The 23,741-nt window shown below is 34.2% G+C and overlaps 1 protein-coding gene across 3 annotated transcripts in view; it reads left to right on the top strand.

Moving 5' to 3' along the window:
- Pde8 (Phosphodiesterase 8) overlaps positions 1-23,741 on the top strand; it is a 218,165-nt gene that overhangs the window by 86,995 nt on the left and 107,429 nt on the right. The window lies entirely within an intron of this gene.

Raw genomic sequence — 23,741 nt, 5'->3', positions numbered from 1 at the left:
ATATAGAAAATACCAACCCTTGCTTTAGGTATTTTTTTATTTTGATCTTACCTAGTTGATTAACCAACACTCATCTATCATCGTATAAGTTCGTTTATTTATATTCTCACGTAGGTAGGTATGTAAGCTGAACTCATCATTTATGTTGAAAGAAAAGAGAGGTTTGAAAACCGAATCAAATACGGAAAAAGTCGGCGACTATGAAACAAAATGTTTGGCAGTTCCAAGATTGTTTTTTGTTTTTTCAATTCAATTTTCCAAAAAAGAAAGTTTAGGTTGTCAATTCGACCAGGTATGTACATATTTCACAGGTTTTGAAACCCTTCTATATTTCTTTATAACTTATCATTTTAAAATAGCGGGACTCTTTGGTAATAATACTATTATATGCCAATAATAATATCCAATATCAAACTATTCAGAAAGCAAATTAGTTGGTTCATCGGACACCTCTTGACAGTAAAATTGCTGAAATTACTAAAACAACAGCAAAATTACGAACTGAAATATGAACCTTAATTAAATTCCTTGTTATAGTGCGGTAAGCATTTACCTTTATTTTACTACAATTGTGTGGTGGCGTGGAAATTCCTTTGTGAAAACTATTGTAAAGGTTGTTTGAAGATAACTTTAGTTTTATCTGTTTTACATTTTCCCTGAAAGCTTCATAATATGATGGTAAAAGGAATGAAAAGCGAAAGTTGTTCCTTGCAATGTAATTAGCTGAACAAATTGTAGGTATTCTATGTCTGGAGAAAGACTGAGAGGGTCCACCAGACTCTCTTATTAGAGAAAAGTGGAGTTGTAATACTGCTAAGAACATAAATGAGAGTTTACCCTTCTATTCACGCATATTTTTTTTATATTTGGAATTACGATAGGAAAGATATTTTCCCATGTACAAAATATTATTTCAGAATAATTATAAATTTAAACTATTCATAACATCTATTTACCTCGTCCAGATCTCTATGCACCTAGTCCATGTTAAACAATAGACCCGAACAAAAAAAAACATGGATTCAAACAAAAGTCCGCCAGAAATCAGATTCAAATTCAATTCGCCATGAAATGTAACTTTTCTGCGTAAACTAACTGCGATTGAATTTCACAAGTTCGGAAACCTTTCATTTTCCGATCCCAAAAGCTAACATTTGCCCGTCGGCGATGGGTTAAAAAATAACCTCTCGTATGACGCCAAAACTCCCTCTGATACATGAAACATGGCTGTATAATAGCCAGATTTCCGCACTCAAAATATTTATTTATTTATTTATTTATTTATACTTTATGTACAAAATAGGTACATTGGCGGACTTAATGCCTCAAGGCATTCTCTACCAGTCAACCATCCATCCATCCATTAATTTTCATCCTTCATTACGTGAATTATAAACAATTTTTTTTCGGTTTCGCGGTCAGCTGTAAAATCTTGTGCGTCAATAACTTTTAACGTCAGAAATTGATCATAACTTTACTCCAATAGTTTATGACGTAAGTACGAAAATAACATAGAACCGTTCCCTTTTTTGGAAGCGGGTTAAATGGTAGCAAACAAAATACGGAAGGTACGGAAGGTACAGAATCTTATCTCCGCAGGTAATGTCAGTAATGAGAAACATTTCATTGGCATTCAAATCAATTCTTTTGATAGACGAGGGGGAACAACGTTATTGATTGTTGACCTCTGTGGGTCAATTAATAACGTGCCCCAGGTACCTACAATTTTAATTTAATTCACGCTATATGATTACGTGGGTATGTAGATCTTAGAAATATAAAATATTAATATTTTGTTTTTTTTTAGGCCCAGAAATTTGCGAACATCTAAAAGGCATATTATAAACTCTAAAAACATTACCTATGTTTGGATTTCCTAGAGACAGTCAATTGTTTATAAATAACAGCCTTATATGTTTGATGCTAATTCCCTCAATGTCAATCACTTCTGTTTGTTTGTAATGTGCCTAGGTATATAACATTCCAAAGATATACCAATATCAAAATAACATATAGGCTACTTTTTATCCACGTGCGTGAAGTAAATTCAGGACGCCGGTGAAACTGCAGGCGGAAACTAGTAAACAACATTTTCAAAAAGAATAACCGTTTACATTAGTTTTCTCCTTGCAAGTTATTTCTGAGACAATTACAAAAGCAAGTGAAGCTAATAACAATTTTATACTTCAACTACTATTCCGCGTTACGTTCGCACATGCGAAGCATTTCTTTGTTCTATAGAAAATCTTGTTATAGTTCTCATGTGTTCATCTGAGCATCTTTTAATCCGCCATTTACCCTTGAACTTACACGTGTCCGAGACGGGATCAAAAGTGCAAGGTTTAACTGTGTTCTGGAGGTAAATAGAAACATTCAACTCCGTTCCTTTGACATGTTTAAGCTTTGCCTTATTTTCTTTGTATGTTTTTTTGTTTGATAGAACGTTGTTGAGTTATACTCGTAAAGTTGTGTGGTTTTCAAAGCTTTAAAAGGCTGTGTATTTTTTCACTTAAAATATTGATTAACCTGAAACTGATATTTTTTTAGATGATGTTCTCTAAACTGTCAATCCATAGACTGTTATCCTTACAACTAGTGTGGAGACTTTTATTACATGTAGGTTCACCATGGAAAAAAGAAATAAGGGCTACTAGAACGAAAAGAAGAAACAGCTCTAGCTTTTTCACACGCTTCAAAACAGCAATCTTAGCGAGGAAGTCTTTCTTAAATCCTAAAAGTTACTAACAAAGTTGATAACGTTAGTGGTCATTTCATACATTACACGATTTCATGACCTTTTCCAATGAATAGTTCTGACCATCTAAAAATAAGACTCAATTTTCACATAGAACGCAAATTGTTTTAGCCGCATACATTTTCAGTAACCGTGCCCTTTATCAGCGTTATACTCGACGCATTATGGGCAAAAATCAATAATACATGTTTACTCGAATATTTAGATAACGCTAACCTAGTGCTATAGTTTTATGTACGTCTAGTACCATAGCTACCGTTTGTTTATCTATGTTATGAAACTAGGTAACGATGTAAAGGATAAAGAATACTAGAAAATAGATGGACGACGACCCATTTCATGGTGTAAGTAGGAACTCAACTACTGTTGTCGATTGATAGGTTTTGGTAATTTTAATTGTTGTTTTTGAGTGATATGAAGACTCGAATCATAAAAATGTTGCCAGCGAATTTAACTCTTTAGATTTATTTATAAAAATATTCAAGTCTTCTAACGTTTGTTTTTCAATAGGTGCGCTAGATCCTTATTAAGGTCATAATAATAATTGAGGAGACCAAATTTGCTAGCTGACAAATAACCCACCAAAAACTCAAATACAAATACCCGAATGTACAAATGCCCATCATCATGAATAGTACCTTAGCACTGCATCCAATCTGTCCCACATCCATTTCATTAGAGATTTCCCAATCGGGAGCAGCCTTCAACACACTGAAGCCCCCGTTCCCCACAATCTATTGGTTTCTACGTTCAACGGGTACGTGTATGTTGGTGAATTGGTTGATGGAAATGGGTTTTATGACAACCAGACCTGGTTTTTCAACCTTTTAGTTGCTTTAGGTGTATTGTACAATTAATTAAATTATTATATCAGGACATTCGTTTGTCCACCATTTACTTTAGTTTACCTGTAGTGTTTACTAAACTCAATTGAAATCATATCAAGATTTTTTAGTATTATGCTAATTAAAGGTCTTGTATATTGCTTATGTTAACTTATATTTTGTCATTAAAAATAATGTATAGGCACGAATCTATTAAAACAAAATCACGTACTATCCAACCCCAGTTCAGAACTAAAGAATATTTTGCCAAACGTCGTCAAAAGTTTCCGGCAACTCGCAACAACTCTGGCAAATAAACTTTGCAATATTAGCGCCACAATTTGCCATTTAAAACGACTGGCATCTGTCTACTTGGATCTGGCAACTAATTGCCAGTCCGTTGGCAAGACATCTGTTGTCGGTCGTCGGTTGTTTTTACATTAATTTATGTTTTTATGGTGTGGTGTGGTGTCAATATTAATTTGTATCGTTTTTAGAAAGTTTCAGTGATTTCTCTTCAGAATTTATAACAATCCTATACTTACTTACTGTTACTGTTGTTACTGTTACAGCCTTTTTATCGTCCTACTGCTGGGCTCAGACCTCCTCTCACACGGAGAAGGATTGAGCATCAATCACCACGCTTGCTCAATCGTCCAGATTTCCTCAAGATGTTTTCCTTCACCTTTTTATCAGCCATTGGTGTCCAAGATATACTTAGAAAATACATACAAACTTAGAGAAGTTGCATTGGTACTTGCCTGAACTGGAATCGAACCCACACCCTCATACTCGAAAGGTCGGTTCTTTACCCTCTAGGCTAACACGACTATGACTATACATATACTTACTTACTAATATTAATATTATTTGCAGTTTCCAGTTCTACTCATTTATATAAGTATAGGAATGCAATTTAAATTTAAAGTAATAGAGGCAATCTATGCTGTGACTAAAACCACAGTCATTGTTTACTATTACGTACTCTTTTGTAATCTAGGTTTTCATGCTATGTTATTTAACTATTATGAATTTTAAATAAAAATATTATGTATTATATTAAACCAAAACACATCAGTCACGAAAAAGTACAACGTTCTCTGAATTTGAAATCTTTCAGAATGAGTTCAGTCGTTTTTGAGATCACTACAAATATGTAGACAGGCAAACATAAATACTTATTGTGTGCACACTGATAACAGTTACTGTGAGAAAATAAGGCTTTTGGGAGGTCGTTTGTCTTAATTGCGTCATGGTAAATATAATTAGTGACAATTTATATACATAGTACATTTGAATGATGTACATAGTTCCGAATATAAAGCAATTTAGTTGTTTTTAAGTTTCAAATACTTACCCTATGTGGTGATAGAAAATACTTACCAATATAACAGACAAGTCATTATGAGCATAATTAAAACCTAAACATAAACAAATCTCTTTGCTCGTTAAAAACTTCAAACAAACAAAAAAGTCTTTGACACACTTGTAATTGACAGACAAAAGACCTATGTGATGAAAAAATCCTTCAAAATTTCCTTTTATCATGTTAATTTGCAGTCAATTTATTGAAAAGTGCTTAACAAAGTTTCATGAAAGGGTAACGTCCTTTCAAGATAAGTTGTCTACAGTGCGACCCAAAAGTTCTGATGGTACTTTAGCCCTTTATCGAAACTGACCATTAATAACTTTTAAGTAATAAATTAACATATAATTTATTGAATAGGTTGATCAGTAAATAAATATACAATTAAGTGTGATCTACTGCTGTGATTGATAATTTAATCTATATTACCTATGGGTATATTGTTGAAAAGTTTATTTGAACGCGTTAATCTCAGAAACTACTGGACCGATTTGAAAAATATTTCAGTGGCAGACAGCCCATTCATAGAGGAAGGCTATACTTGTCATCCCAGTTTACAAATTAGTACCAGCGGAAACTAATTTGATCATAGAAGTTATGTCTTAATAAAAAGTGTATAGATTACAGACAGCCGTTCAGATTAGCCATCATTGTAAATCGGGTTTAAAAATCATTCTTGCAAGATACCAAGTATATTATTTTGGTAGAGGTTAGTTATAAGACCCAAGACGAATACAGCTACCGAATTTGTATTCCAGTGAGGGTAACCAACCAATCTACTTACATACTAGTAACCGAACAAATAGAAACAAAATAAAACAGTTGATAAACGCTAGAATAAAATATCCGCGATACAGGAATGCTTGATAGAAATAGAGCACCTACGTACTGAGGTCACGATGGAACAGAGCCAAATGTCACACGACAAACTCACTGAGTATTGTTAGGGTTGGGCTGCATGATACCAGTGGAGTATTTGTATAGGGACGAAGAACAAATATGTTTCTTTACGATATATGTAATTTGAAAGTACTTATTATAATAAAATAAGATTAGAATACGTGCAGTGCCGTTAAGGCATTTTATCTTCTACAATGACATCAATGAAAAGCGTGTGTGGATTAAATTCTAAACTTGCTCGGCTACAGCTATAAGTTAATTCTTGGAAACGTTAAACTATCGCTTGTTATTTGTGTATTTGCGAACCATTCATGTTTAAATTGAAACTAACTGAAGCCTATCTAAATATATGCGGTATTTTATAAATGAAGCCACAAAGACTTCTCGGTGTGCCTTGAAATCCAATATAACGAGCGGCTGTCTATTTTTCATTAAATTCTAGAATTCGGAGCCTCTTGTGGTTTTCATTATTGAACTATTTACATATTGATTGAGATTCTGAGAAAGAGCTTAAACGTACAAGAACTTTTTTAATGAACAAATATATGAAGTATTAATGAACTGAAATAGTTATCTATCTACCTCAGCCAGAAATGACTAACATTACATTCGTTGAGCAAAACAGTTTTTTTTTTGTATTATACTGGGATGTTATATTTCTTACAGTTTATATAAACAGTTATTTAAATTAAATACATCCAACGAAAATGTACCCCAATTACAACATAACACTCCTGTCGCAGTCGGGCAAAAACTATGTAAAGTGTTATTTGACAGCCCTATTTCATTTGTATGTTATTTGTTGACGACAGGTCCGTCACGGCACATTGATAGCGACGGTGATGCTAATTATTCGCTTACGGCCTTATTCGCGTACACTCTAACGTGTAAGGGGATTTTTTTGAGATTACAAGGTCACTATAATGGTAGGTATAAAATACCAAAGTAGCTCAAAACAGTAAGCAGTATTTTTGAAGATATCTTCGTCTTAATTTGCAGATTTAATCACCTAACAAAACCCTAGGTCAGTCCCCCAAATCCACCTGACAGCCTCTGACGTGGCATTTCAACAACGACTGATATTCCAAAGGGTAGCTTTTGAATTTTTCTGAAAACCCCAAATACACTTGTCCACGACATTCGAGTTCACTAGCTAGACAAAACCGGCATTTAAACAACTTATAGCTCATTAGAAAAAGTGCATTTTAGTACTCATCCTCCGAGCCTTTTTCCCAATTATTTTTGAGGTCGACTTCCATTTTAGTACTAATAACATAAAGTCATATAGGTATATTTTGTCATGCAGCAATTTGTGTCCATCGTTTTACAAATACACAAATAAGTAACAAATATTTATAAATACGGTCGTTTTGGTTTTTAAGTCATCATATTCCTTACTATAGGTAAATGACGAAATATGACTACCTATAAACCTACTTCTTTGTTTTAACTAGGTATTCCTGGAAAACAGTGGCGTGATGTGATACGTAAAGCAAGTGGTTTGAAATTATAATAATAGAGGATTCACATTACACATAATGCTGCACAATCATTATAAAACAAAAGCGCATACGACACCATTCCTTGGAAGTACTAATTAATATTTCTTTGAATTTCTGAAAACCATATTAATACGTTTTAATTTTTTATGGGAAATCATCAAATGACGCCCTCCCGTGTTACTGACTAAAACCAATCAAGTTCTTTCTTAAGCCCTTTGTGTAAGGGTCAATTCCCACTGAAAGAGCAGCGGCCGGCAGCGGCCGTAAGAGCACGGAAAATGTAAGAGCGCGGCGGGCCGCGCGGCGCCGCGCGGGGCCGCACCGCGGCGCGCTCTTACATTTCCCTGGTTATAACAATACCTCAAATATGGAATGTCAATTTGCAAAATTACCTATTACTTTGCGTAACCGGTTTATGAAAATAAGTAATAGTACCTATCATTTTGGCCTTTTATTCAGAATAAAATTATCTACATAGCGAATTATTCTGACCCGTGATTCTGACTGATACTGATTCAATAGGCGACTATTACTTCAAATCTCTATAGTAAACCAATTTCATCTTTTAAAATACCAAAATACGTATACGGTGTTGCCAGTCTCCGCAGCATTCACTTACGAGCGGCACTGAGTAAATTTGAAATGCTGCCCGCTTCAAAAATTGCATTTGCATGCGAAGTTTGCTTCGGCAATATTCTGCCCCATATGAATGAAGTTGATCCGATATACAGCGTGTAGGGAAAAGCTTCCGTGTTTCATACTGCACGATTTAAAAATAGCAAACTGTTTCAACATTAATAAAAACCCAGTTGCACCATTTAACTATGACCAAACCATAACCAGGCATATGCTTGAATGATGTCCATTGGTCAAATCGGCAATTTGACAATTGAAAATGGTTCGGTTACCCATATACTCGTAACATGGTGCAATTCTCTGTAAATGTAATAAATCGCGACAATTAAATACGTATTCTGAAATTATGAACTTCGACATCACATAGCATGTGCGAAAACAGTTCTTTTTGTTCATTAAAAATAGTTCAATGTCCAATTCTAATTATAAGCGGACTACATTGCGATATTAATGAAAAGTGTACATATGTACATTCATCCACCGTAGAAAGATTAATTTACTAGTCTTGATAAATGCCCAGATAATTAGAGTGTCATTTTGCTTGTGTAATTAATAATCATGTTTACGTCTACTATGATGAATAATTATATTATTAGATTTAGAGTAGACTTGATTTAAAACGAGATTTAAATTAATCATTTTATAGGTATTTATTTACTACTTACATGTTAATAAAAAACTACAGTGACTCCGTCTATTGCGATTTCTATTAATACCTAAGTTATTAGCTACAAACATTGGCAGTTAATTAAAAAAATAACTTTCTCTTGTTTGTGGACTTAAAGAAATAATTCCAAGTTCGAAAATAGAATTTCTAGCTGCTGACTTTTTAGTTTCTAGTCTTCTATGTTCAAATTTTCTTTTGCAGCCTGTACATACGTTTCTCCATTCAACTGTGTCACGGATGGGCTCGAAAACATTTTGAAGTGGCACCGCAAAGGTAACCATTCCTTTTGCCATGATAACTAGAAGCACCACATTTTCTAGAATTTTCTACCACACGGAAAACCGAGTACCTATCTAAAAATATACAACTTCATATTGCATAGAGAAATTATAACATCTTTGGCAGTCGTAATGGGTAGCCAGAAATCAGTAAGTCTGATCACCAATCTTACCTAGGGGTAATGGGTTGCCCGGGTAATTGGGTTGAGGTCAGCTAGGCAGTCGTTCCTTTTAAAACACTGGTACTCAGCTGCATCTGGTTAGACTGGAAGGCGACCCCAACATAGTTGGGAAAAGGCTCGGGAAATATGATGATGTTTCAAAAAATATAGGTACAACTTCATGTTGTATAAAGAGATGGAAGTCAGCAAAAATTGTAATAGTTCATTTTAGTAGGTAATAAATGGAAATGAGAGGAATCTGGAGCGATAATCGATAATCGCTGGCATCGATAAATTACGATTCGGAATTCGTTTAAAAACAAACACGAGAATCGAGATAATTTTATCACTGTTGATATTAGTGTTTAGAAATGTTTACGTGAATTTAGTTAAAACTTGCAATTAGGAGTGGAATAAATTAGTACATAAAGTTATATGAATAAGCAGATTGAAACATAATTTAACTAAAAATAGCTTTGGTCATTTATGTAGGTATAATAAGAATATTCACAAACACGTAAGTAATAAATAAACTAACAAATTACATTTATTTTCGCGAAATATGCATTTTTTTCCAAAAAAAAAACATTTTTCTTTTGCAAGCCGTTCCCAAAATAATATGGCTCTCTCCTGTAATCCTGATTTAAAAATAAATCTTGTTTTTGTTTGAAAATAAACTGGAGCGCGTTTCGTTGATCATAATGGATTAGCTAACGCCTATGCTGTGAAAATGTAAAACAAACAAAATTCGAAAAGGCTGTCACCATTAAATATGCAGGTGACGAGGAAAATCCAGTTTTTAAATAGATTATGTATTGTTGTGTTATAAAAAAAATGGTTCAAATACACGCCTAGTTCCATCGCCATCGGTAAGCCTTCTTATAAAATAAGTACATGTGCGAGTAACAAATGTCGGTCTAGGGCCACAATCTTGATCTTCATGTCAGAAATACTTTTTTTAACTTGTAACTTACAGATGATATGACGAGAATTAAAAGTGGCTAACTCTTTACGCATTTTCACTAAGTACTGTCTCTTCTGTTCTCTTCTCTGTTGATAGCAATGACGTAGTCGAAAGTGGAGTGTGTTTGTCAGGGCCTATTACCCATATATATTTACATAGCCCAAATTAATAGTTCTGTCTGTATCTAGTGTGCTGAAGAAGTCACATATTAATTTACACTGTACAATCAACAACAAAGCTCTTACTCCTACCACTATGACATAAATAATTGCTCACATTATATGTACATAGTTATACTTACCCATACAGCACAAAGGATTAATTCAGTACCATCAAGGCACGTTTGTTTGCCATTCTTGAGCAAAAATAAACACAGGAACGTTTCCTGTAAACCATTTGTAATGTAAATGTAGCTCATTGAAGTACGATTCGAACTGGCGTGATGGTCGCCCTGATTTGAATATTAAATCCTGTAGACATTTTCTTTTGTATAACGAGACTATTCAAACGGCCTGGTAAAGGTATTTGAATTAGTTGGTTAATTACCTGTGGAGCTACAAGAAGTTGAGTGTAAACTTTTTTCTTTATCATTTTGAAACGAGAACAACAACGCATTTTTTTGTTTTTGTTTTCAAATAGTGTTCTGCAAAGAGTTTAAGACCTTCTTCTATGGTAATGCGTAAAAGAACTCGTATATCATAAAAAAGTAACAAAGTACGTATAAAGTCTCTGGAAAATGGTGGCAAGGGGTTAATGGCCTTTATTTACGATTCGTGAGTCGCGGAAAGACAGGCGAGCCCCTTACTTAGCCCAATTTGATTTATCACCCACCACTGCATGAAAAATTGTGCAGCGTACCGTTGCTTTTAAGATATGTCAACACACGACATATTACAGTGACTTTTGGTTGTGTTCCGGAAAATTGATGTTCGTGGGTCTGTGTAAAAAGTAACTTTAATTTTGATGTATCCCATATTTGAATGGCTGATTTGCAAGCTTATAGGACACATACTTAGTACATTTTTTTCCATGTATTTCTGAGATATTTTTTTCTTTGAAAGTAGTGAAATAGGCTGCGGTGATTGAGAATACTGTGTCTCAGAAACTAAAACATGATAGGTTAGTAATGGGAAGAACCACGTTATCTAAGATCCCGATGTTGTATTAGTAAGTTTAATATTATAATCTATGATAGTTTAGTTAGTTGGTGACAACACTAGCAATAAGGGACTACACTACTAAACTGTCTAATGGCTGATCTTGATCTGATTGTAATCATGTTTGTGCTCTTAATAAATATAATCTAAAAATATCTAAATGATGTTTGATTACAACATCATAACATGGCGCTGCGAGACAAATAAACCAACAAGGATTGAAGTCAACGCGTAATTTATATGATAGCGATTGGAAATTGGAAAGCACATTTTGCCGCAAGAAAACGATAAACCACGCTGTGATTGAAGATGGCCGAACCTAAACGAACAGGTATTGTAGGATTAAAACCCCCAACTGGCTTAAAAAATCTAAGTATGGAAGAATACAAAAAATTTATGACGAGGTTTGAGATATACAGATTAGCGTCAGGCGCACAAACCGAAACGACTGAAACTCAGACGGCATTGTTGCTTCACTGCATGGGAGAAGAGGCCCAAGAAATACATGCTACATTTGACTTTGAAAAGGATCAAAACTTTAACTACGAGAAAGTTATTCAGAAATTTAACGAATCTAGACACACGGCAGTGTGTCCGCCAAGTTCGAGCAAAAAAAGCGACACACCGGCCGTGGGTTATATTACACGAACCATTTCGGGCCAAATTCGACCCCCCTGTAACTCAAAATCTATTTTATTTACGCATATCAAATTTCTAGTATCTGTTGAGACCCCCTCACTTATCTAAAATACAAAATTTCATTAATATACCTATTGTAGGTCTTGAGATATTGACGTCAGAAAATCGCTATTTTTACTATACACTCACTGACTGATTCACTGATTCACTGACTCACTCATCAAAAACCTAGACCACTTCCAATGGTCGTATTGACTTGAAATTTGGCATGGAGGTAGGTCTTTATGTCAAGGTAAAGGAAAAAATCTGAAAATGGCCAAGTGTGAGTCGGTTTCAAAATAATGAAGGTGTAAAATACCCAGTGTAAATTTATACCTCTAAGGAACTAAAGCGAACTGAATTTATCTATATTTATATAATATATCTTCGAATGGTCGTACCGATCTGAAATTCGTTACAAAGGTTTGTATTTAGTCAAAGTAAAAATCTGAAAACGGCCAAGTGTGAGTCACTTTCGAAAATAACGAATGTGTAACTTTGATCCACGAACATAATATATGATAACATGTCATGTCAGTCAGTTGGTAAATCTAGTCTATTTAGTTAATCTAGTTCATTTCTTTGTAAGAAGCATAGTGCATATTTAAAAATCTGAAAGATAGTATAAATGAGACATTTCTTTAACTAACTTCATCATAAGAAAAAAATAAAATAAACAACCTTACAAAAATAAATGAAATCCCACCCAAAACAAAAATGTGAAAGACTGCCAAGTTCGATAATATGGGAATGCTTCGCCTATAAAAGAAGTGAGATCTGAATAAGTACCAAGTTCCATACACATACCTCAGTTAAAAATAGTTACTTTTTACTGATGATTACTTGGCAAGTTTTAATAGAAAATTAAATACTTGATTCATTGCGTTTAGTAGGTTTATAACAAGGTGTATGAAAACTTGCCAAGTAACATCAGTAAAAAGTAACTATTTTTAACTGAGGTATGTGTATGGAACTTGGTACTTATTCAGATCTCACTTCTTTTATAGGCGAAGCATTCCCATATTATCGAACTTGGCAGTCTTTCACATTTTTGTTTTGGGTGGGTACTTTATACCGAAAAAAAATGAAAGCGTCAATTCACATCTATTTTTTACTAGAAATCAACGAGAAGGTGAAACTTTTGATAGTTATTATACAGAAATAAAAAAACTCAGCACAGAATGCGAGTTCGGAAACCTATTAGACAGAATGCTGCGAGACAAAATAGTAACAGGGATCGCTGACAAGAGACTAAAAGATCGCCTGCTGCGAGAAAGTGATTTAACACTAACTAAAGCCATTAAGATATGTAAAGCTGCAGAACTTGCGGAGGAGCAAATTAAGAAGATAGACAATGAACCTGGAACGAGCACAGTCAACAGCGTTAAAAAGAAGAATAGAAGCGGATCAGTGTCCGAGAAAGAAACAAGATGGAAGAAAAATACAAGGAAGGACAAATCAGATAAGGAATTTACAAGGAGTACTGAACATAGATTTCAAGAAAAGAATAAGCAGCAACAAGAATTAAAAACAGAGAAGATGATTGACTGCAAAAGATGTGGATTCCATCACAGTATCAGAAGATGCCCGGCATACGGAAAGAAATGTATGAAATGTGGTAAGCTGAATCATTTTGCAACAAAGTTTTGCAAGGAAGTGCATGGCACAAAATACAAGAAACATAAAGGCAGTTCAAGAAATGCATCCAAGTGACAGCGAGGAATCATATGGCACGTATGTAGTAAACATTAGTAATATTAATGCAGATAAAAACTGGTATGAATATGTATATTTCACAGATTTTAATAGACATTTAAAATTTAAGTTAGACTCAGGTGCACAATGTAATGTCATTTCGGTGAGTGATTGTAATAGATTTGGGATAAGAACTTTTCAAAAAACTAATTGTAAACTGACCAGTTATAGTAATGAGAAAATAGAAACATTAGGAAAAGTAGATTTAACAGTGAAGATAGGTAATAAAGTTCAAAATATAGAATTTCAAGTGTGCAAAGGTAATTATGTACCTATTCTAGGATTGCCTACTTTGATAAAATTTAATTTGATTCAGAGAACAACTAAAGAAAATATTTACAGTGTTCAGACTAAAAATTTTGATTTGCTACATAAATATAAGGATGTTTTTAAAGGAATAGGTGAGATAAAAAAGTTTGAGTATGACATTCAATTAAAGGAAGATTGGCAAGGAAAAATTGAAAGGACTAGACATATACCATTTAAATTGAAAGATAAATTAAAGGAAGAATTAAATAAATTAGAAAGATTAGGTATAATAAGTAAGACAGAAGGTCCGACTGATTTTGTAAGTTCATTAGTAATGACAACTAAACAAGATGGAGCTATGAGAATTTGCTTAGATCCTCAATATCTAAACACACAGATTAAAAGAGAACAAATGATGATTCCCAATGTTGACGAAATAATAGCTAAGTTAAAGGATAGTAAGTACTTTAGTACCCTAGATGCGAATAAAGGTTTTTGGATGATAAAATTGACAAATAATAGTAAAAGTTTAACAACATTTAATACTCCATTTGGTAGATTTCATTTTAATAGGTTACCGTTTGGTTTAGCATCAAGCCCAGAAGTTTTCATAGAGTTTTCAGTGAAATTTTTAAAGATATTGACGGAGTAGAAATATATATAGACGATATTTTGATTCATGCCAAAACAGAAGCTGAACATGATAGAATACTTGAACAAGTACTTAAAAAAGCTCAGGAATATAACATTAGATTTAATAGAAAAAAATGTAATTTCAAACAGAAAGAAGTTAAATACTTAGGACATGTACTAACTACAGAAGGAATTAAAATAGATCAGAATAGAATTAAAGCTATAGTAGAGATGGAAGAACCTAAAACTCAGAAAGAATTGTTAAGATTTTTAGGAATGATAAATTATGTGGCTAGATTTATACCTAATGTGTCTGAAGTAACAGCACCATTGAGACAATTGATTAAAAAAGATGTACCTTTTGTGTGGTCAAAAGAACAAGATATTGCTTATAAAAATTTAAAGAAATTATTGATAGAACCACCAGTGTTGAGCTATTTTGATATAAATAAACAAATAGTACTCAGTGTAGATGCTTCGAAAGCAGGATTAGGTGCAGTGATATTACAAGAAGGAAAACCAATAGCTTATGGTTCAAGGTCGATGACTGAAACAGAGATACAATATAGTCAAATTGAAAAAGAGAGTTTAGCAATTTTGTATGGAATAACCAAGTTTCATCAATATTTGTATGGTAGTATATTTATAGTAGAGACTGATCATAAGCCACTTGTTTCAATTTTTTCCAAACCACTGAATAGGTGTCCAGCAAGACTACAAAAGATAAGAATGGCTTTACAACCTTATTCATTTGAGTTAAAATACAAACCAGGAAAAGAGTTGTTAGTTGCAGATCATTTGAGTAGATCTCATTTATTAAACACAGAAGAAAACTCAGATTTAAAAGTAGAAACTCATGTAGCAATGATAATGGAAAGTTTTAGATTATCTGATGAAAAAATAGAAGAATTAGTGAAAGAAACGGCTAAAGATGAGGAATTAATGTCAGTAAATAAATACATATTAGAAGGATGGCCAGAAAATAAGTCACAGGTAGATAGTAAGGCTAAAATTTTCTATAGTTACAGAGACGAGTTGAGTAATATTAAAGGATTAATTGTTAAAGGTAGGAATATAGTAATACCTAACTCTAAAAGACAAGAAATATTAAGAAACATACATTATGCACATTTAGGCATAGAAAAAAGTAAGATACTGGCTAGAAATTCAGTATTTTGGCCAAATATGAGTAAAGAAATAGAAGATTTAATTCAAAATTGTGACACTTGTAAAAGTTTTCAGAATGCAAATAGGAAAGAATCTATGATTGAGAAAGAAATTCCAGAAAGACCATGGGAAATATTGTCTATAGATATATTTTTTCTATATTCAAAACCATACATACTCATTGTTGATGCTTACAGTAAATATATAGAAATTCAACCATTAGATGATCTATATGCAAATACTACAATTAAAAGTATTAAAGAAATTTTAGCAAGACATGGTATTCCAGAGATTATTTATACAGATGCAGGAAGTCAATTCACAAGCTTAGAATTTAAAAGTTTCTCTAAAGAATGGAATTTCAAACATAAGATAATTAGTCCAAAACATCACCAGGGTAATGGTTTAGCAGAGAGATACATACAAACAGTCAAGAAATTGTTAAAAAAGTTAATTTATGATAAGAAAGATGTATATTTAGGTTTGCTAATGTATAGAAACACACCAATAACCACAGAAGGGAAAACACCTTCAGAATTGTTATTTAATAGGAATATTAAAACCATTTTGCCAAAATTAATTAATAAAACAGATAATAAAGACTCATATAGCCAGGAACTTAATAAGAGGCAGGATATTCAGAAAAAGTACTATAATAAAGGAAGTAGGAATTTACCAGAGTTAAGGGAAGGAGAAATTGTTAAAATACAAGATGAAAATTGTAGGAAACCACATGAGAGTGGTATAGTGATAGGTAAGGCTAGTGGTCCTAGGTCATACCAAGTAAGAAATGAGTCAGGAAATATGATAACAAGAAATAGGAAAATGTTAATTAAAGGAGGAAAATATTCTGATAAGAGTAGGATAGAAGAAGAAGATAATTGTGAAGTTAATGAGAGGCAAGAAGTACAGAGACAGATATTTCAAGGACAGGACATACAAAATAATAGAATAAGAGACAATGAGTGTAGAAGACCGTTAGTTTCTGATAATGTTACTGATGGTAGGGTGTCCAGGTCAGGGAGATTAATTAAAAGACCAAATTATCTTATAGATTTTATTTAATTAATAAGTTTAAATACTGATTTAAAAGTTGAAAGATTTTGGTTTACTTATTAAGTTAAAATGTTAATTAATAAGTTGATTATAAATAAGTTTAAAGATTAAGAAACTGTATCATGCTGATTAAGAAGTATCTTGTAGAAATACAAAGGTTGTTAACTGTCATTGAGTAATTTCCATATTAGTAGTAAACAAATAAATAATTAAAATAACTAAATAATTAAGGAGTTGTGTATCTTGTATTAATCCACTATAGTTTGATGTGTTAAAATAATAATTTTGTAAGTAAAGGTTAACTGTAAAACATCTAATGCTATTGTAGTAAAGTAATTCTGTGTTGATAATGTTAATGTTGAATTGAGTCTTAAGAAAATGTAAAAGGGAAGGATGTTGTATTAGTAAGTTTAATATTATAATCTATGATAGTTTAGTTAGTTGGTGACAACACTAGCAATAAGGGACTACACTACTAAACTGTCTAATGGCTGATCTTGATCTGATTGTAATCATGTTTGTGCTCTTAATAAATCTATACATATAATAAAATGATAGGAAAGTCAAAACTGTACATTGAATATTTTTTTAAAAGAATACTTGGGGGGTGATCTATTATCGATTCTGAACCCAGATATATAGTTTTTAGAATTTTTGTCTGTTTGTCTGTTTGTCTGTATGTTTGGTCTCACTGAACTCGAAAAGTACTGCATAGATTTAAATCAAATTTTGCATGAATATTACCTGGGAACCGGTTCAACATATAGGATATATATTATCACGCTATCACCTACGGGGGATGAGCAATGAACGATAATTTCTGTTAACGTTTCTGCAACAGCGGGTGCAATAATGACACATATTTGAATGTTGAACTTTGTAAGTTTATCGGCCTATTATCAATCTTTACATAGAAAATAACGCTTTTATAAGTAACTTGAGCAAAAAACTGAATTTAAAGAAATGATATCCTAAAATTATAGATGAAGAAAATCATGCAGAAACAGATGTGCCATAAAACTGGTAGTAGGTAAAATATCAATGAAAACAGACTTCACTTTGTCATGGTATGTTCTTACTTTCAAGAAAAAATTCTATGACTACGTGTGTATTTCGCTACTATAAAAACACTACAAGAAATATCAGCGCATCATCAGGGACATTTTTATAATTCTTTCACCATTAGAAAGCTACATTATCTGCGAGTAACATAGGGTATATTTTATCCCGGTGCGGGCAGTAGTTCCCATGGGAAGCGGCACCCACGTCCCGAAGAAATTATGAACTTCCCCACGTTCTTAAAAAGTCTACATATACTGTTCTAACAAAATATAAGCTATACCTCTCATAAACATGAATATCCATTAATTTCATCCAATAACAAACATGCATCACACTGAAAGTGCATTACGAGTCTAAGATTTTATTATTATAAAAAAAACATTGTAATTAATATTCAAACATCCTTAAAAATAAGTTCCTGGTTTTAATATATTACATTATTTTGAATTCACTTACATATAAATAGAAGGTCCTTATTAATATACTTTTTGAGTAATGAAGAATGTAGGCAAAATACGACCGAAAACATTGTGTCACTTCTAAAATTAACATCAATGGGAATAACTACCTGTCACAATACGTCAACAAGATGTCAACAGAAGACAAGAGTTCGTTCGTTCTGAAAACGTACAAATTACGCGTCGCAGGCCAGAGACATACTTGCTTTCAACTTCTGATCACAAATCATCGAGCTAAGAATTATATCACAAATCACATTCACAATTACGAACAGTCACAGTCAGACCCACGAACTGAGTCTAAAAAAACATCTTTTATATAGCTACGTTTATATCATTTATATTATTCAGTTACTAAGACAGAATTACTATCAAACGTGTTTTTGCTAAATGTTCTATTAGTTTTTGCAAACATACATTCCCAACTCTGATCTCATGGAGGTGGCGCCCGGGTGTCACCACTGTGCGGACTGTGCGACTTATCGCACCCGTCCCCGGTTTAAACCATGATCTGGAGCGAGAAGAAATGGGATGACAAAGAATGAGGCGGCGGAGCGACTGAAAATTCCCAACTCTCATCCCAGCCACTGCGGTAAGACACCACGAAAGCCGGGTGTCGAGAGACGACTCCCGGCCACCGTAGGCGTGAGCAATTAGTTTTGAGTGGGTCATCGACCTTCCGGCTTCTGGGAGACCCGTTATTTAACGCGCCCCTCAAGGAGATTCAGCAAACCCTTGTGAGGCCCACTAGGGCCAAAGCCTGACACTCCCTCACACTGCTCAAACTGATGGCTGAGAATTACGTAACTTTCCAGGATGCCATGCAACGTGTTGCAAATGCCCAGGCCTTTAATTGGAGCTTGGTAATCCTTTTCTCCACCTTAACTTGAGTTTTGTGGTACATGAATAAATTAGAATAGTAATGAATTAGATCATCTTCATCACGTATTTACCAACTCTTAATGTTCATCATGAACACCCAAGTTAGAGAAGCAACTTTATTGAAGGATCACTAAAATTGTTTCAGTTAGTTTAACTACGCTACTATAGCCCGTTGTCAAACCTTTTAATATCAATTCTGTAGAAGTGTGAATATCGAATGTGTAATGTATAGAATTTACGTTTGTGCATTGCACAAAAACCAACGTTATGATTTTCGAGAAGTCAAAAGAGTCGGCCGGCTAAGAATTATATTCATCGTTGGTTAATTGAATACATTTTCAGAAACCACAATAACAGTAGGAACCAAAGCGAATGATCGCTTCATAGAGCTCTGATTTTCTCGAGGCGATCAAGTCAGTTCTGGTCTGTTCGCTCATCAGATCTTTGAAAGCGGTTCGATGATAATATACTGTTGTCCTGTTTACCTACGTGTGACACATAATATGGTATTTAAACGTCCTCCGCAAGAGAGCGAACGTTTGTGCTATTTATAAAGACGAAATTTTACCATTGTGCAGTAGTGACGCACAGTATACACAGCACTTATGTTTCTTCTGATCTGCTGGCTCCACCAAGAAATGACAAATTGCGAGCGTACATTTTGAAAATCTTGGAAGAACTGCAGGCTCCAATTGCCAACACACGAATTGGACTTACTCTCTCGGACGTATACTTTACCTGATCGTGAACTAATGCAAACATTTCGGTGGAATTCCAACATAACATAGTGAGTGAGTGCACAGAAAATCCCCGAAATACAAGTAGTGAAACTATGCGCTTGCCTGATGACTCAGTCATCATCCACCCAGCTATTCCTCAATTGTGTGGGTGTTGGCTTCCAGTCAAACCGAATCTTTTTGAGTACCAATGGTTACTTGGAGTGCCTATCTGATCTCTTCAACCCAGTGAACTAGACACCGCGTTATCCATGGTAAGTAAAACTATTTGACAGACTTTCTGGCTCCTGATTTGTCGCAGCTGCTCCAGAAAATGTACAAATGACAACTTTGTCAGACCTTTGTTTTATGTGAGAATTACGTAATAATTTTCCAAATCGGTTGACTAGATCCAGAGATTTCCTCAACGTCACAAACTTTACTTCTTTTGTTTAGATAAATAGTCACACATCGTCGACACCACCTTGATTGATCAACCCGTGCTGCTGCTAAGTGGTAATCCTAATTATATTGTTATGTAACAGAATACACCTACGCTACGGCATAAGTAGTATTTTGACAATTCCAAATTGCCCACGCAGACGAAGTCGCGGGCAACAGCTAGTATAATCTAAAAATATCTAAATGATGTTTGATTACAACATCATAACACCCGACAATTCAAGGCATTATATTCATTAGATTCAATTCTCATGATAAATCTTTTAAGACGAATCTTATAACATTACGCTTGTTAATGTTACATTAAAGTACATCTGAATATATTTTTACAATCACATACCAACCAATACCTCTTACCTTCCTACCTTACCTTAGGTTCTAAATAATACCTCTTTCTCCCAACTCTAACCATACGCTTTGAAGCTATATTTAGCAAGCAAACAACACGAGTATCCCCACGGTCAGAGCCTAGTTACACCCACAATCAGACCACCAAACAATACCACTAATAAAGAGATACAATACGTCGACATGACATGTGTAATCCATTTACAAATCCGCGGATTATTAGCATGTAGCACACGGAAATAAAAAAGATGAGCGGAGATGTCATAAAGCAAAATCTCTTGAGAATCCAGGCGCCGCTACAATGCGCGTGTTCCAGGGACGAAGAACGTTACTGGCTACGCCCTCCCTCACACGCCTTTGGAATTTTGCAATTTTTTCAAACCAAATCACTAATCAATCAAGATCAATCTTTGACAGATGTCTTAATTAATCCGAACGCCTATTTACGTCACTAGTAACCGATCAGTTTGTACACACCTCGTCATCTGCCCACCCATTTCCCAACTACGTATGTTGGGGATGCCTTCCAGTTCCAGCACCAGTGTTTTACGAGCAACTGTCTATCTGACCTCTTCAACCCAGTTCACCGGGCAACCCAATACCTACATACTTATTTGACCTACAAGGTGGCGCCTGACCTACCGGGCTTATGGCATCTCCGCTCATCTTTCCTTCCTCCGCAATGTCGCCCATAGCTCGATGTTTATTTGTTTTCGTGCAATACTCTGTTGGCTGTCCGCCATGATTCCATTGAAGCCCGAATTGATATTGCCGCGAATCGTAACACTTGTGTACGCGACTGTATTTGCAGAATGATTCATTGAATCGAAATAATGTATGCAGGTTACGTTTAGTATTTGTAAATTCATAGTTATGGTATTGGTGTGTTTTTTGGTTATTAGGAAATTAATTATTTTAAATTCCTTAGGTACTTTTTAAGTCAATTTGGAGCTTTTGTAGATTAATTTTTGACTGGTTGAAAACTAGTCCCTAACTCTTGATAAATCTCAGAGAAAGTCTAGCACGACAGTGGCGAAATCAGGCGCCAGTCTTACAGCTAAAAGTACTAACCAATGTAAAAAAAACATATTGGTTCTATTTCCCACCTCACATTTTCCGAGAACAATTTCATTTAATCTAACATGAAAATTAATAACCTTCAAATATTTTGGGAAGCACATTACATGTGTAAGCGAAATCAATTTCCTTGCTACGTTTTACCTATAAATTAATTTGTATATATACGTTGTATGGATGTTTGTTCCTCTTTCACGCAAAAACTCATGATAGGTTTTGAGAAAGAAAGAAAACTGATTTAACTGGCATAGCACGAAAACAAATGTAAAGTAAAACAAGAAAGGACACAGATAATAAAATAAAATAGACAATAATAAATAGATAATAACAATATATTTGATAACAATTTGCATCATTGTAGTTAAACATCAGAATAGCATACAAGTAGCCTATTTTATCCATGTGCGGGATGTACCTACTTTTCAGGATGCGGGTAAAACCACGGAACCACGTTGTCTATACTAATATTATAAAGAGGAAAACTTTGTTTGTTTGGTTGTTATGGATAAACTCAAAAACTACTGGACCGATTTTAATATTCTTTCACCTTAAGAAAGCTAAGTATATTATCTGCGAGTAACATAGGCTATATTTTATCCCGGTGCGGGCAGTAGCTCCCACTAGCTAGTCGTATATATGTACGTAGGTAAATGTTTTAATGTACAACGGATGGGAGTTGTCTGCCGGGACGCGTTAACGACAAGGTCGCTATAAAATCTAAGTAAGATGGTTATTTCTGTCAGTTATATGGTCTATTTATTCTATACTTCCTTATTATGGTAGCTGTTTGGGAGTTTTTCTGTAATCTGGAATACATGTTATGGTCTTAATATCCTAAAGACATAATTTAAAGGGTTCAAGCTTAGTAATTAGGTAGGGGTGTTTGGTAGCCAAAGGGCTTCTTGCTTTTGCAGTCGCAGCGCAAGTAAGACTATTGGTTCGACAGAGTTACCGGCCCTGGTCCATAAAGGGCTTGAGAAGGAACATGATGGGTTTTAATGATGGTCGCTAAGTGTCTGACACTACCTCAAGCTGCACCCACAGGGAAGGGGTAATTTGATGATATCTTGACCAAAAAATAATTAAGACTATTGGTGCTGTTGGTGCATCTGCTATTTTGCTTTTCTTTTCCATGTTTTAGGAATGGCCAATGACACTTGGTATGTAGCACTTACGAAATTTAATAAATAAGAGCATTTTATCTCTTACTACTACTTAGAACTACTAATGTAAATAGCTTAAAGGAAGACCTCTGCCTACCCTTTTGTGAATCTAGTTGCTATCAGGAATTAGTTCTACACAAAGTACTTGAAAACAAACAGTGACGTTTTACGACTATATTTCCCCACTTTCGTTCCGATATCTCTCTCACTGATAAAGCGCACGAGTTTATTTATATCTTCTATTTTGATAGTAAATATGATAATATGTAAATAGGTACGTATTATATTTGACCAGTGTGGTGGTGAAATGAAGAATTTTCTATATATCCTGTGTTAAGAAATATCATGGTCTGACATCTTCGTTATTCGTTGAAGATTTGTATTTTTACCCATATAATAAAGAGGAAACATTTTTTGTTCTCTCCCTAATGGCTTTGAGGCTAGAGAACGGATTCGAAAAATTATTTCATGCTTTCGTTGAAAAGTTAGACTATCTCCAAGTATCAAAGGCCATGTTTTTTCCGGGTACGGGAAGAGGTTCCCCCGGGACGCGCGTAAAACCACGGGGAATGGAGAAACAGCTAGTTATTTATAAAAATAATTCAAAGGAAGAAGGTAATGACGCAACATTAATTAAAAACTAATGACAAATCCTCAATCAGAAATACAGATTGATTGCTTACAACGTTGAGTTTATTCAATGTCAGACAGAAGCTATTGTCAATAAATGCGATTACGAATGCAACTGTGCATCGACAATCATCAGTCATTATTGTCTTATAATTGCTGTTATTTCCAAGCCAATCAAAATAATAACAATTAATT

This window comes from Helicoverpa armigera, chromosome 15 (genome assembly GCF_030705265.1).
Source record: "Helicoverpa armigera isolate CAAS_96S chromosome 15, ASM3070526v1, whole genome shotgun sequence".
NCBI lineage: Eukaryota > Metazoa > Arthropoda > Insecta > Lepidoptera > Noctuidae > Helicoverpa > Helicoverpa armigera.
This window is presented reverse-complemented; position numbering and strand designations above follow the sequence as displayed.